The sequence below is a fragment of the Lissotriton helveticus genome, chromosome 12 (genome assembly GCF_964261635.1).
Source record: "Lissotriton helveticus chromosome 12, aLisHel1.1, whole genome shotgun sequence".
NCBI lineage: Eukaryota > Metazoa > Chordata > Amphibia > Caudata > Salamandridae > Lissotriton > Lissotriton helveticus.
This window is the reverse complement of record NC_136073.1, coordinates 517,951,725-517,968,027: the sequence shown is the minus strand read 5'-3', so window position 1 is coordinate 517,968,027 and position 16,303 is coordinate 517,951,725.

The following is a 16,303-nucleotide window of genomic DNA, read 5'->3' as shown; positions in this document are numbered from 1 at the left end:
GCCTCCCGGCCATTGCGGCGAGGCGGAGTTTCGGGACTACATCCCCCAGCAGTACTTGCGCCAAGGAGGGCGCGCATCCTGTCCCGCCCCCGGAGGTGCGCATAAGACCAGCGCGAGCCCCCGCGTCGCGGGACCGCGCGCGGGACTGCGCCCGGGGCTAAGCCCGGGCAAAGGGCGGGCCCTCTGTGGCCCTCAGAGGCACGAGGAGGACGGGACGGGCCACTACACTGGGCATCATCATCTGGAGAAGGTAAAGCCAGGTTTTATCTCATATCCCTATCCCTTGGAGTTGTCTACCTCTGCCACCAGGACTTTATCTTCAAATTACAATGTCCATCTGGGAAGAGCTGAATGCCCTCTGTGGCACAAACTATATCCCGGATGCACCAATCACTCCAATAGTGACTAGAGACTCTGATCAAGTTATTTGTAATCCCCAGGCAACCCCCAACATAACTCTCTCTCCATTTAACAACTGTAGCCCCTCTGTATCTGGCCTGATCCCTGCCTCATTACCATCGGATAAGGCTGAGACTCTATCCCCTCTACAATCGACCCTACTGGCCCAAATCGAGCGACTGATATACACTGCTCTATCACCACTGGTAGTCAAAATAAATGACTTGGGGGACAGACTGTGCAGGATCGAGAAAACTATTGTCCGGTCACACCCACAAATCGGAAACCCTGTTAACTCCATAAGCCCTACTCCCATCAATACTATGAACAATGCCCCCATGATACTGCAAACTTGTGACTCCCCTGTCATACCACCTATCCAAAGTGGTCCCAATGATACTCTCAATCTCGATCACCCCCCACATAGAGCTCCTGTGATCGCACTAAAAAGAAAGCATTGCATTGATTTACCTCCTGAAGCAGCTCCATACATCACTGTTCTCTCTGGGGTCCCCGCACTCAGACCAGGAAAACGCGAACTGCATCAGGACCTACTGAACAAAGCCATCTTTTGGCTCCAAAATAATAGACCATTACCTTCAGCGCTAGACGGTGGGATACTGAGCGTAAGAAGGGTGGGGTGGCTTGGTCTTCTGCCCAAAAATGTTCCAGGGGACTTGATCTTGGTTAAGTTTAAACATAGGAACATTGCCCCCTACTTGCGATCTACCCAGCCCAAACGTGGCGATGGCTCCATCCGTATCTGGGACCTGTATGACTTTTACCCTTGTCCCCGAGCATCGAATCACCATAACAGCGGGTGTAGGAAATCCATAGACTGATATCGGTCATAACAATTGTTGTTTTTAAATGCTGCTTCTAATTGTTTCCCAATCTACCTTTTAATTTTACATTGGAATTTTATGTGTTTCCTTTTTTTTTTTTTTTCCTTTCATCTTGTTTTTAAAAACACTGTATAATAATGTACGCTTATATGATATTTCTTTGTTAAATATCGAATAAAGCTTATTTTGAACCTTTGAACCTATGGTTTTTTCAGTGAATTTTCAAGGTTTTGTAAATGCAAATTCCTAACTATATATGGTCTATAACCTATGGTTTTTTCAGTGAATTTCATTGGTTTTTTAAAAGCTAATATCTATAGCTGTAAAATATATTCTTTATTACGTGACGTATCACGTAGCCACGTGAGACGCCTCATGACGCGTCGCATAACCGTGACGTATCGGCTCTGCAGCGCAAACAAAACCAGTAACGTAAGCGTGCCGGAGCACGCTTACAGATATATATATTTTTTTAACCTTAATTAGACAAAATCCACACATGCACATATCTTGAGGCCTTGCAAAGGCACATCAAACAAACAGTCCCTACAATTTTGCCAAGTTTGCTGGAAATCTATTCCCTTAATTTTTTTTTTACTGTTTCTCTTGGTTTTCCCCTTGTTACGCTTACCGGGACGCTACCCGGTACGCAAACCGGACGCTCCAAAAACACAAGATGGCGGACTCCCGTTACGCTGCCGGTTAGCTGCCCGGTTCGCGTACCGGGAAGCACCTCTACCGCGAAAAATCGCGGGGGACTTTAATATCCCCCTCATCAATCCTAGGGGGTCAGGAGTGGTCTACCTTGCCCCCTTTCCTTCATTTCCCCCTTCGTTTTTCACCACATCTTGTCTCTCGATCGTACCGAGAGACAGGATGGCGGCCGCTCCAGACTGTTTAGAATGTTGACAGACACCGGAGAGCCTATCAGCTTCGCTTCGCGAAGTTCCGTTACGCGTCAGGTACGCGAACCGGGGCGCTAACCGGAGCGCTGTCACTGATATATATATTTTTTTAAACGTTAATTTCTCAAAATCCACTGGAGCACATATATTGAGACATAGCAAAGGCACGTCGGGCAAACCATATCTACAATTTTGCCAAGTTTCATGTAAATCTATTCAGCCGTTCGAGCTAAAAGTGAGTCCAACCGCCCTATGGAAAAATGAATTGGAAAAACGCGTTTTGGGACCCCCCTTTTTTCTCGGCCCCCCCTTGACGAAACACCCCCAAATTTTCAGGGGCTGCTCAGAAACAAAATGTGCCATTTTCCTGGAAATTTCAGCCAATTCCGTCCACAAACGCCAAAGTTATTAGACATAGAATTTTCAGAAATCCCATAGAGAAAAAATCCTAACTATATATACCCACTGGCTATCGCCAGTAGGTAATATACATATATAAACATATATAATCTGCATATCTATATAAATATAAATGCATGCATACATATACATATATGCATACATATGCATGTTATTTACATGAAAGTTTTAAAAACACTAATAAAAGCAAAGCTAAAAAGCCACCTCATTACAAACAGAATGGCTTTAACTTAAACGAGGGCGAGATCTATTGCATTTTCAATGCTTGTTTACTTTGGTTCTATCAAGAAGGCATTCAGATGTGTCACACATTTGCCATAAATTCTGAATGTTAGCACTCTAGTTGCTTATTAGATCACTGTAGTAAAGCTAGTGCTCACCAGGGAAGTCTGCTGCTAATCATGGTTTGCAGCCATTTTACCGCATTTTTTATCCCGCAGACTTTCAGTCCGCACACCAATATCCCGCAAGGTCATTGACCTCGCATACCATTATCCCGCATTTTTTCAAAACGCATGTGCATTTATCGCGCATGCCTTTACAAAGAATTACGTTTTAAAGGCATGTATGGTAAATGCATTTGCGTTGTGAAAACCACGATGACGAGAGAGGTAAAAGGGTTTGTTTTAATTTTTTCGTGGGTTAGTGATTGTGTAGTGTAGTGTAGTGTTGTGTAGTGTAGTGTTGTGTTAGTGTAGTGTAGAGTTGTGGTGGTTGTTTAGTGTAGGGTCATGCTGGGGGTAGTGTTTTAGGGTTTAGGGTTGTGTTGTAGTGTTTGCGTAGTGTAGGGTCATGCTGGGGGTAGTGTTTTAGGGTTTAGGGTAGTGTTGTAGTGTTTGCGTAGTGTAGGGTCATGCTGGGGGTAGTGTTTTAGGGTTTAGGGTTGTGTTGTAGTGTTTGCGTAGTGTAGGGTCATGCTGGGGCTAGTGGTTTAGGGTTTAGGGTAGTGTTGTAGTGTTTGCGTAGTGTAGGGTCATGCTGGGCGTAGTGTTTTAGGGTTTAGGATAGTGTTGTAGTGTTTGCGTAGTGTAGGGTCATGCTGGGGGTAGTGTTTTAGGGTTTTGGGTAGTGTTGTAGTGTTTGCGTAGTGTAGGGTCATGCTGGGGTGTAGTATTTTAGGGTTTAGGGTAGTGTTGTAGTGTTTGTGTAGTGTAGGGTCATGCTGGGGGTAGTGTTTTAGGGTTTTGGGTAGTGTTGTAGTGTTTGCGTAGTGTAGGGTCATGCTGGGGGTAGTGTTTTAGGGTTTTGGGTAGTGTTGTAGTGTTTGCGTAGTGTAGGCTCATGCTGGGGTGTAGTGTTTTAGGGTTTTGGGTAGTGTTGTAGTGTTTTCGTAGTGTAGGGTCATGCTGGGGGTAGTGTTTTAGGGTTTTGGGTAGTGTTGTAGTGTTTGCGTAGTGTAGGGTCATGCTGGGGGTAGTGTTTTAGGGTTTTGGGTAGTGTTGTAGTGTTTGCGTAGTGTAGGGTCATGCTGGGGGGTAGTGTTTTAGGGTTTTGGGTAGTGTTGTAGTGTTTGCGTAGTGTAGGGTCATGCTGGGGGTAGTGTTTTAGGGTTTTGGGTAGTGTTGTAGTGTTTGCGTAGTGTAGGGTCATGCTGGGGGTAGTGTTTTAGGGTTTTGGGTAGTGTTGTAGTGTTTGCGTAGTGTAGGGTCATGCTGGGGGCAGTGTTTTAGGGTTTAGGGTAGTGTTGTAGTGTTTGCGTAGTGTAGGGTCATGCTGGGGGTAGTGTTTTAGGGTTTAGGGTAGTGTTGTAGTGTTTGCGTAGTGTAGGGTCATGCTGGGGGTAGTGTTTTAGGGTTTAGGGTAGTGTTGTAGTGTTTGCGTAGTGTAGGGTCATGCTGGGGGTAGTGTTTTAGGGTTTAGGGTAGTGTTGTAGTGTTTGCGTAGTGTAGGGTCATGCTGGGGTGTAGTGTTTTAGGGTTTTGGGTAGTGTTTGCGTAGTGTAGGGTCATGCTGGGGGTAGTGTTTTAGGGTTTAGGGTAGTGTTGTAGTGTTTCGTAGTGTAGGGTCATGCTGGGGTGTAGTGTTTTAGGGTTTTGGGTAGTGTTGTAGTGTTTGCGTAGTGTAGGGTCATGCTGGGGGTAGTGTTTTAGGGTTTAGGGTAGTGTTGTAGTGTTTGCGTAGTGTAGGGTCATGCTGGGGGTAGTGTTTTAGGGTTTAGGGTTGTGTTGTAGTGTTTGTGTAGTGTAGGGTCATGCTGGGGGTAGTGTTTTAGGGTTTAGGGTAGTGTTGTAGTGTTTGCGTAGTGTAGGGTCATGCTGGGGTGTAGTGTTTTAGGGTTTTGGGTAGTGTTGTAGTGTTTGCGTAGTGTAGGGTCATGCTGGGGGTAGTGTTTTAGGGTTTAGGGTAGTGTTGTAGTGTTTGTGTAGTGTAGGGTCATGTTGGGGGTAGTGTTTTAGGGTTTAGGGTAGTGTTGTACTGTTTGTGTAGTGTAGGGTCATGCTGGGGGTAGTGTATTAGGGTTTAGGGTAGTTTAGTTGTTTAGTGTATGCTAAAGGCATATTCGTTCTAAAAGTTTTCGTTATTTTAATTTGCGGCCTAATAGTACATGCGGGATTTTTTTTTTGCGGACTGATGGTATGCGGGATTTCGTCATATATTCGCTAATCATACTTTCTATGGCAAAATGAACCCCCTCATTTTGTTCCTTTTTAAATTAAATGTTTTAAGAGTTACCACTTTATTCCAATCAAGATGGCTTCAGGTGTGCCATACCTTTGTAATAAGTAGGACTGTTAGCACTCTAGTTGTTCTTTAGAACACTCTGGGACATTCTGTCATTGGGCTATAGTTGGGCTACATCTGGCTGATATTTGGGCTACATTTGTTTTTTTTTGTCTCTGGTGGCCATCTTTGGGCTACATTGGGCTACATTGGGCTACATTGGGCTACATTGGGCTACATTTGGGCTCCAAAATATATATAGCCCAATGTAGCCCAATATATATTTTTCAAAGTTAATTTTCGTAAAAACCACTGGAGCCTATATCTTGAGACATAGCAAAGGCACATCGGGCTACCAGTCCCTACAATTTTGCCAAGTTTGGTGTAAATCCATTCAGCCGTTCAGGCTAAAAGTGAGGCCAACCGCCCTATGGAAAATTGCATGGGAAAAACACGTTTTGGGACCCCCCTTTTTTCTCGGCCCCCCCTTGACGAAACCCCCCCAAATTGTCAGGGGCTGCTCAGAAACAAAATGTTCCATTTTCCTGAAAATTTCAGCCAATTCTGTCCTCAAACGCCAAAGTTATTCGACATAGAATTTTCAAAAATCCCATAGGAAAAAAATCCTAACTATATATACCTACTGGCTATCGCCAGTAGGTAACATACAAATACATACTTATATAAACATATATATATATATATATATATATATATATATATATATATATATATATATATATATATATATATATATATATATATATATATATATATATATATAATGCATATCTATATAAATGCATGCATACATATACATATACATATATGCATACATATGCATGTTATGTACATGAAAGTTTGAAAAACACTAATACAAGAAATGCTAAAAGCCACCTAATTACAAACAGAATTGCTTTAACTTAAACAAGGGTGAGACCTATTGCATTTTCAGTGCTTGTTTACTTTGGTTCCATCATGAAGGCATTCAGATGTGTCACACATGTGCCATCAATTCTGAATGTTAGCACTGTAGCTGCTAATTAGATCACTGTAGTAAAGCTACTGTTCACCAGGGAAGTCTGCTGCTGGTATTCAAAGTGCATGTTTCAGTCTGCACGTCAGAATTTTTTAATGAAATAGAAGAGGATTTGAGAAGTCAAAATGTGCCCTAATTTTTCTTTCTGCGGCACTAATCATAATTTCTATGGCAAAATGAACCCCCTCATTTTGTTCCTTTGCAAATTAATGTTTTTAAGTGTAACCACTTTATTCCAATCAAGATGGCTTCAGGTGTGTCATACTTTTGTCATAAGTAAGACTGTTAGCACTCTAGTTGTTCTTTAGAACTCTCTGGGACATTCTGTCATTGGGCTACACTTGGTCTACATCTGGGTAATATTTGTGCTACATTTGGGCTCTTTTGTCTCTGGTGGCCATCTTGGGAGACTTGTTTGTTATTAAGTTTCCTAATTTCCTCATTTACTATAGTCTCCTCAGTAGGAAATGCTTACAGTTTTTTACGTTGTTTCCATCAAGAAGGGATTCAGATGTGTCACGCGTTTGACATAAATTCAGAATGTTAGCACTCTAGTTGCCTATTAGATCACTGTAGTAGAGCTACTGCTCACCAGGGAAGTCTGCTGCTGGTATTGAAAGTGCATGTTTCAGTCTGCATGCCAGAATTGTTTAATGAAATAGAAGAGGATTAGAGAAGTCACTCAAAAGTTGCCCTAATTTTTCTTTTTTCAGCACTAATCATAATTTCTATGGCAAAATGAACCCCCTCATTCTGTTCCTTTTAAATTAAACTACTCACTCTCTACTACTCACTCTCTACTACTCTCTACTACTCTCTTCTACTACTCACTATGTACTACTCACTCTCTACTACTCTCTTCTACTCATTACTGCTCTATACTACTCTCTACCACTCACTCTCTACTACTCTACTACTCACTCTCTACTACTCTCTACTACTCCCTCTTTACTACTCACTCTACAACTCTCTACTACTCACTCTCTACTACTCTCTCTCTACTACTCCCTCTCTACTAGTCACTCTCTACTACTCACTCTCTATTACTCACTCTCTACTACTCTCTACTACTCACTCTCCACTACTCTCTCTCTACGTCTTGCTCTCTACTACTCTCTGCTACTCACTCTCTACTACTCACTCTCTACTACTCATTCTCCACTACTCTATTACTCTCTACTACTCTCTCTACTACTCACTCTCTACTACTCTCTACTACTCACTATACTACTCTCTACTACTCTCTACCACTCACTCTCTACTACTCTCTCTCTATTACTCACTCTCTACTACTCTCTACTACTCACTCTCTTCTACTTACTCTCTACTACTCTCTCTCTACTACTTGCACTCTACTACTCACTCTCCACTACTCACTCTCTCCTACTCACTCTCTACTACACCCTACTACTCACTCTCCACTACTCACTCTCTCCTACTCACTCTCTACTACACCCTACTACTCACTCTCTACTACTTACTCTCTACTACTCACGCTTCTACTCAATACTACTCACTCCCTGCTACTCTCTCTACTACTCTCTACTACTCACTCTCTACTACTCTCTCTCTACTACTCACTCTCTACTACTCACTCTACCACTCTCTACTACTCACTCTCTACTACTGTCGCTCTACTACTCACTCTCTACGACTCTACTACTCACTCTCTTCTACTAACTCTCTACTACTCTCTCTCTACTACTCGCTCTCCACTACTCACTCTCCACTACTCACTCTCTCCTACTCACTCTCTACTACGCCCTACTCCTCACTCTACTACTCTCTACTACTCGCTCTTTGCTAGTCTCTCTACTACTCTCTACTACTCGCTCTCTACTCTCTATTACTCATCCTCTACTCTCTACCTCTCTACCTCTCTGTACCTTTCTCTCTACTACTCTCTATCTCTCTACCTCTCTACCTCTCTACCTTTACCTCTTCCTCTCTACCTCTACCTCTTAACCTCTACCTCTCTTCCCTTTACCTCTCTACCTCTACACCTCTACCTCTACACCTCTACCTCTCTCCACACGCACACATATGTACATATATATATGCATATATATGCATATCCATTTGCATATATGTATGTGTATATATACATATACATACATATATCAACATATATATAATCAGCATATTTATATAAATACAAATATAATGCATATCTATATAAATGCATGCATACATATACTAATACATATATGCATACATATGCATATTATGTACATGAAAGTTTGAAAAACACTAATATAAGCAAAGCTAAAAAGCCACCTAATTACAAATAGAATTGCTTTTACTTAAACAAGGGCGAGACCTATTGCATTTTCAATGCTTGTTTACGTTGGTTCCATCAAGGAGGCATTCAGATGTGTCACACATTTGCCATCAATTCTGAATGTTAGCACTCTAGTTGCTCATTAGATCACTGTAGTACAGCTACTGCTCTCCAGGGAAGTCTTTTGCTGGCATTCAAAGTGCATGTTGCAGTTTGCATGTCAGAATGTTTTAATGAAATAGAAGAGGATTTGAGTAGTCAAAGGGTGCCCTAATTTTTCACCATTCATATGCATTGTCATCTGTGTTATGAATGTAGTGCTTAGTTATAAGAGTAAACCACATACATTTTGCCCACGATTAAACCAAAACAAAGTCTCCCCATAAACAACTAATTTGTACTTTGTGCACTAAAACTAACAAAAATGGCATGGAGTTTCACTCAAAACACATGCAAAGTAGGTTACCTACACAGGCTAAGAAACCTAATAGGTTTAGCCAAGAATGGCATGCACACACGTAGGCATACACATTTCCCTGCCCTAAGGAGGAAACTTTTGACACTAACACAATCAAACATACAAGAATATACATACAAACTAAATACACAGGTCAAAAGAAAGACAGGAGAGAGGCATTATTAAAATTATGGGCCATCTTCAAGGAGGTACAGATCAATGAACCTGCACAACCGATAGCAAGCAAGGTATCAACACCTCGCCCACCATGTGCAGGTATGGAGGTGTTCACTCGAGCTGCTCCTCATTAGGATACCCACAAATAGTAGGAGCCGGTGGCTCCCCCGCCGAAAGATGAACAGTAAGGCTCAAGCATGAGAAACTAACAGGCCAGCATGTCCATACAATTCCAGTGCAACCCAAGTCCCTTGAAAAATACCCAAGAAACTTTACCCCCTGCCTACCATGTCCGACAAATAGAACCTCAGCAGCATGGAGTACACACACTCCCACTGGTTCAGGCAAATATACACAAGTGATAGGGAGATTTGTTGCAGTTCTAGACAGTGACACAGGAAGTTAGGGTGAGGAAGGAAGTCCCCGTTCCCGGGGAACCGATGATGAGTGTGAGGCGACAGGATTTTCCCAGGTAGCTAAGGAGACCACAGAGAGAGAGTTTTAAAGTGAAGTCTGGCCAAAAAGAACAGAGCATAACTCAGAGCAAAGGAGACAAACTAGATGGGATGAGGAAGAAAAGCATGAGCTAAGGGTAGATAGAGAAAGAGCATGCACTCAGGCAGCACAGCGAGAAAACAGAGCAGCGCACCTCCCCCCCATATAAGGGAACCGGGGGTAGGTACAGGAAACCAATCGGGGAAGAATCAGAAGCAGTATTAAATGAGAGGTTTCGAAACAGGTATCAGAGCCACACAAATCAATCATCATCATCATCATCATCCTAATAACTTTATTTGGTCATTTGTATAAAAACCATCAAAGTATACAAGGAATAAAACATAACTATATCTACAATTAAAATAGTATTAAACCATTGCAATCGCAAATACAAATGACATCTTGAATCATTGTAAGAACATAAATACAAGTACCAACTTTCTAATCATGCTAGGGGAGGGGCACAATGCAGGCACCAAGCATGTGGAAACTAAACCTTGTAAGTCAGCTAAGGATGTAAGGTACATATATATCATGAAAGGATAGGTGAAACAAGTTTTAAAATAGTGTCTTGATTAGCAAAGACATCTTTTACGAATAAACCAAAAAGATAACAGTAAACGGCTAAGAGAAAACACAATTGGTCCAGAAGTGTCTGTTTTTAAAATTCTAAATGCTATCTGGTACTTCCTAATACTCATGTTGAGGCATATAGATCTAATCCATCTCCTGCGTACCTGCCTATACTTGGGGCTGACAAACAGAATATGTTCTTCAGTTTCAGCAGCTGCGCAGCATGCAGGGCAGGTTTCTATAGTTAGGCCCCTCGCCTCTTTCCCCGGAAGTTTCAACAACAAATTACCATACATAAACCTGATGTACAAGCTTTTAGCAAGAGAGGGCGAGATCAGGTCAAGGAACAAGTTCAAATAGGGAGCAAGATTTTATGCTTAGGAAGTTTGTAGTCAGCTGGGCACTAGTTGGGTTGTTCATATAGTGCCCGCCCAACACCTTCCAGTAAATAGCTTTGAGAGACAAAATGTCACAACTGGTAGCCCTTTCTGGATACTCCCATAACAATCAATCAACAAAGGAGAGTGGCAGGACAGGAAATAAGAGACCAAGGCAGCCTAGTATGGACCCAACCAAGACGTAGGAAAAATAAGATGGCACATTTGCATGTGCCTGGAGGAAGCAGCGGCGAGTACATATGCTGTCCACCCGAGCGCACAGCAAGGACAAACTGACCTTGAGGGAGATAGTAGCAAGAGAGGAAGGTTAGATCTTTGCACACATTTGTTGCCACCCATTAGCCTACTAGACTGATGAAAAGGGACCAATACGATAGACCTTGGCTGGAAGACGGATCCCCGAGCCAGAAGACAAGGCTATAGTGGAAGATTGCATCTGACATGGCGGAGGAGATCTCAAGTGGAACTTCCCCTACACACAGGAATGACTAGAAATATGGGAGTGTCAAGTCAGAAAAAAACCTATAAAGCTTCCCGAAGTACGAATATACCCATTACTACAGAAGGGCACATCAGGGACCATCTATGTGACATGGGCTTGGATGGATAAAGAGGGGTTAAGGACTAAGTTAATACCATTACTGGATGGAGCGGGGAAATGTGTCTCATGCTATGAGAAGAATGGTGTAGGAATAAATATAGCAATAGGCAATATTAAATGTCTGCTTAGTAACCTTCTTGGAGTGCAGACTAATTAGGTTATTGCCCAAGCTCGCATCCCAGAAATTACGCTGACAGCCACAGCATGATGGGGCAATATTTAAATCATGTCAGCACCAGATATGGACAGCCCAGAGGGTTAAGAGGAGGGTTAATGGCAGAGTCTATGAAGCCAGGAAAAAGCATAACAAATTTCTTGGATAGAATGAGGGAACGGTGAGGACAAGCAACAGGACAACCATGGATCGATAAGGGCCCACAAGTTGCATTCTTTTTCAATCTTCTTGAGATACAGAGCTAACTTGACATCCTGGTTGGGTTAGACACCAAACCCATGCAGGAGACACAAGCCCACATATTACATTATCACACTAAAAACTAGTAAAAGATAGGGAAAAACAAGAGCAACCCCAGAGAGACACTGCTTAATTGGTCCAACACAAATTCGAAAAGACCACCCTTGAGGGGGCAGCTTTGGCCACAAGTGCCGAATGGCACCAGTCTTAAAGGGAGCTCCACCGCAAAACCCAGCGTGTTTCAACTCAGTTATGGCAGTAGAGGCCATGGAGGTTGGCAGCAGGATGGGTCACCAGGAAGACAGATGCCATTTGAAAGTGTACTAAGAGCAGAGATAGATGGGGAGGGCCAGCCACCACATTACCCTAAAAATGCTCACCCACAAAGCCAAGCACAGGGGAATGAGAGTGAGACATACACTCAGCCTCAGGGAGGTCTGCAAGCCGCCACATCGCCACAGCAGGGATCAGGTAATTGGAAAAACATGTGGCAGCAATAACTGCACACAGGGAAACTCAGCTCAACAAGGACAGAGGCCATAACCTTGGCAGGGCAGAGTACTCATCTGGGGAAGTAGCACCGTCACCCAATCACAGAGCTGTAGTGCACAGTAAGATAAACCCCCGCATAAGCAACTGCACCAAACCAAATGAAAAGACCAATGAGACAGTGTTGGAAAATCAAACTTTTTACTTGAGTTCAGGAATTCAGAGTGTTGAAGAGCTGCTGTATGTGTTCTGCTGACTGGGTGCCCTTGCTAATTTTGACATCAAAGGTACCTCTGGGAGCCAATTATTATTATTAAAATTTTTTATAAAGCGCGTAGTCACCCGTAGGTATCCCAGCGCTAAGATCCCTGCAACTGGGGGTCAATGGAAAAAAGGGGGGGGGGGAAGGTCAGACTTAAGGGAGGACAGAGTTAAGGGAAGAGATGGGTTTTCAACCGCTTCCTGCAGCATAAATAGTTTGATTCTATTCTCAGGTCGCGGGGAAGTGCGTTCCAAAGGCGTGCGCTGTGTGAACCGAGAAGCGCCTTCCACCCGAGCGTGCCTTCTTGACTCTGGGGATGATAATAAGAAACTCCTGATCAGATCGGAGGGATATTGGGGCTTTATATGGTCTGATGAATTTTCTTAAAATGAGAGGGCCTTTGTCTTGAAGCAGTTTGTGGGCCAGGCAGAGGGCTTTGAACTTCACTCGCTCCCTCACTGGGGGCCAATGGATGAGCTTCAAGGCTGGTTTGGCCGAGGCTCTGGCGGAAGTATTAGTGAGGATCCGAGCAGCGGCGTTTTGGATCCTTTGTAGCTTGTTCAAAGTTGCCTCAGGGGCGCCTAGGTAAATGGAGTTACTGTAGTCTAGCCTAGATAGTATCAGGCCTTGTATTAACAGTTTTTAATACATCCCAACCTTCTAGCGTTGGGATCCCCCAGGGCAGGGTTGGCTGGCCACACCCTGGGGAGGCGGGCAGTCTGACAACTGTCCGGGGCGAATCCCAGATAAATTATTTAAAACCAGACACCCAGGTCTCCGTGTTCAAAAAGTCAATGGGGACGGGTTCCAATCAGCAAATTGAAAGGTCCCCATTCTCGGGCATCCAGCCCGGGACCAATGTTTCCACCATGGTGTGTAGTTCCAATCGCACCTCCAAAAACAGAAGCCTCTGCCCAAAGACAGGAACAGCAGGCCTACATATGTTGAAAGCCAGCAGGATTTGATCCGAGGGACGGGGGTACCCGGGAGAGGGGGAATCCCCAATGTCCACTTCAGCTCCAGGTGAAGGCAGGACACCGGAGGCGCTGACCCCCCTCATAGGCTGAGTGATTAACGGACACTCCAAGCCTTGCCTGCACCATTCAGAAAAAGCAGTAGGCCCTGACCTTGGACACCACAAGACAACATAGAAAGGGATAAATTGTACATTGCTGTTGGGGGAAGGAGCTGTGTTTAATGCTCTAGCGGGATCGTCACAGCGGGCATTCGAAACTAAGGTCAGCAGTCTAGCTGCGATGGCTTCCGCGTTCACCACACCTCATAAGAGGCAGATGACGGAGCCGCGCAGCAAACTCGCTTCTGGCACGCCTAAGGCAAACCCGTCTGCGCCCGTCCGCACCTGATTGGGCCCAGGGGCCAGAACCCCTGGTTCTCCAATAATAGATAAGCTATTTTATACCGCAGATAAACTAACTGTGCCCCATATATCCGTTCACACAATGGCACCAACTAATATCAGCTGTAAATGCTCCCAATGTCCCTTCAAATTAGGCTCCCCAATCAAGCCTTCAGTTGCTAAGACCTCATCTTCCCAAACCGTTTTTAAAATGTGCTTTTGAGCTGTCAATCATTACCTAAGCACACTACTGAACTGCGGCTACTGCTAGAAGAACAAGACCCTGATGCCTTGTTTCTCATGTAAACATGTCTTATCAACACATCAGACCCGGTGCTGGTTCAAGTTCTGCCCCCTGGATACCAGATTCAGAGACAAGACTGGGAATTAAGTAGAGGAGAGGGTCAGGCTATTATCTATAAAGATAAATGTAACTGTCGTATTTCAGCTAGTTTGATTCCCGACTCTGAAAGCTTTTTCTTTTCACTTGGCGTGCACTTTCTCTGGGGTCCTAATATACCGGCCTCCAGGAACTATTGGTCACTTCAGTAAAGATCTCCCAGAAGTGATAGCCAAGTCGGTTAGTTCTCTCTGTAATTTCTCTGTGTTGGGGGACCTAAACATCCACTTTGACATCACTTCTTCACCTAACCCTGAGGAGGTAATTGATAATCGGGGTGCTCTAGCACTTAAGCTGAAAGTGTCCAGCCCGATGCACCAAAAAGGCCATCTTCTTGACCCGCTTTTCTCCAACAGTGATAGCCTTGTTGTCGAAAAGCACATTACCCTGCCATCGTCAGACCACTATATGGTCCCTTTTGTCTGGACCCAACCGGGTGGTAATCAGTCAAGGGTAAGGGTTGAAAAGTGGTGGCGGGATTGGTTTAAATTTTCCAGTGAGTCCTGAGCATCAACCCTGGATAATACCAGACCGGTTTTAGATAAAGACCCTGAAACCGCCAAAATAAAAGTCAATTACTGGCTGAAATCATCGATATACACGCTTGCTTCTAAAATATAGATAACCAGTAAAAAAAGACTCAAGTTGTTTACCTTGGTACTCTCCTAAGCACAGAGAGCTGAAACAATTATGCAAACATTTAGAGAGAAGTTGGAGGAAAGACTTCTCCATCATCAAGAAAACCAAATATAGAGAAGCCACCAAAACCTATAAGGCAGAAATTAGAAATGCCCAATCCCTCTACTATGAATAAAAGATTATCTCAGCGCCCGTGAAATGATTAAGATTGTGAAATCTCTTTTTAAACCCCCAGCGCCCCCCCCTTGCCATCTGATGACACTTTAGGACGCTGTAATAACTTCCCAAATTACTTTTTTTTAAAGATTGAAGATATCTATTCTACCATTCCCCCTTTATTAGTTTCTGTAAATATTCGCCTCCCGGAGGACCTACCCCATACTGCTAGAGCCTCCCATTGAGGCTATCCCCATTATGGATATGAGATCCTTAAAAAATATCTTAACTTTCTAAAATCTTGCTCCCCTAGTGAAGTGGTACCCCCCACTGCTCTAAGTATGGAATCCGATACTGTATCCCCAGTTACCCTGGACCTTATTAACATTTCATTTTCCTCTGGGCTTGTTCCCTCCCCTTGGAAACGGGCCATGGTCAAAGCTCTTTTTAAAAAAAAAAAACCTAGACCCAGAAGTATTTGCTAATTATCGCCTGATCTCTCTCCTGCCAGAGATGGCAAAAATGAGTGAAAAGTATGGCAATTCCGTTCTCTCCGCATTTCTAGAGAAAAATGTATGCTTTCACCCTTCCCAACTTGCTTTAGACCGCAACAGGGCACGGAGATGGCCTTTTTAGCTGTAGTTGAAGAAGCCAGAGAAATTCTGGATGTCGACGGCTCCGCGGCTATTCTCCAGCTCGACCTTAGCGCGGCCTCCGACACGGTCAATCACCAACTACTGATCTTAAGACTCAGAGCGGTAAGAGTTATAGGAACTCAACTTAAATGGCTAGAGTCCTTTTTGGCTGACAGGTCATTTCAGGTTTTTGAGTACAACGTCATCTCTGGAAGGATGCCTTTGAGATGTGGGGTACCTCTGGGCTCCTCCCTGAGCCCCACGCTTTTTAATGTCTATTTGAGGCCCTTGGCCGAGGTAGTCAAGCCCTTTGGTATCCAGATTGTCTCCTATGCTGATGACACTCAGCTGATTGTGTCTCTTAATCAAATGGACAATACGGAGACTAACCTGGCCAATTGCTTGGAAAGGGTCTCCGCATGGATGGATGGCTCTTTCCTAAAACTTAAAGCAGCTAAAACGAAGCTGATGTTTTTTGGTAAGACTACTAACTTGGATGCCAGGCTACTCTGGCCTGGGTGTTATGCCCCCCAAAGAACAGATAAAAAGACTTGGTGTGTGGCTTGATCACAACTTGAATTTTAAGGCGCAGGCGTGAAGGGTGGTAGGTACTTTTTACGGTATCTTGAAAATGATTAGGAAAATTCTTCCCCTGCTGCCTTTCAATGCTATGACACTATTGGTGCAAGCCTTGAT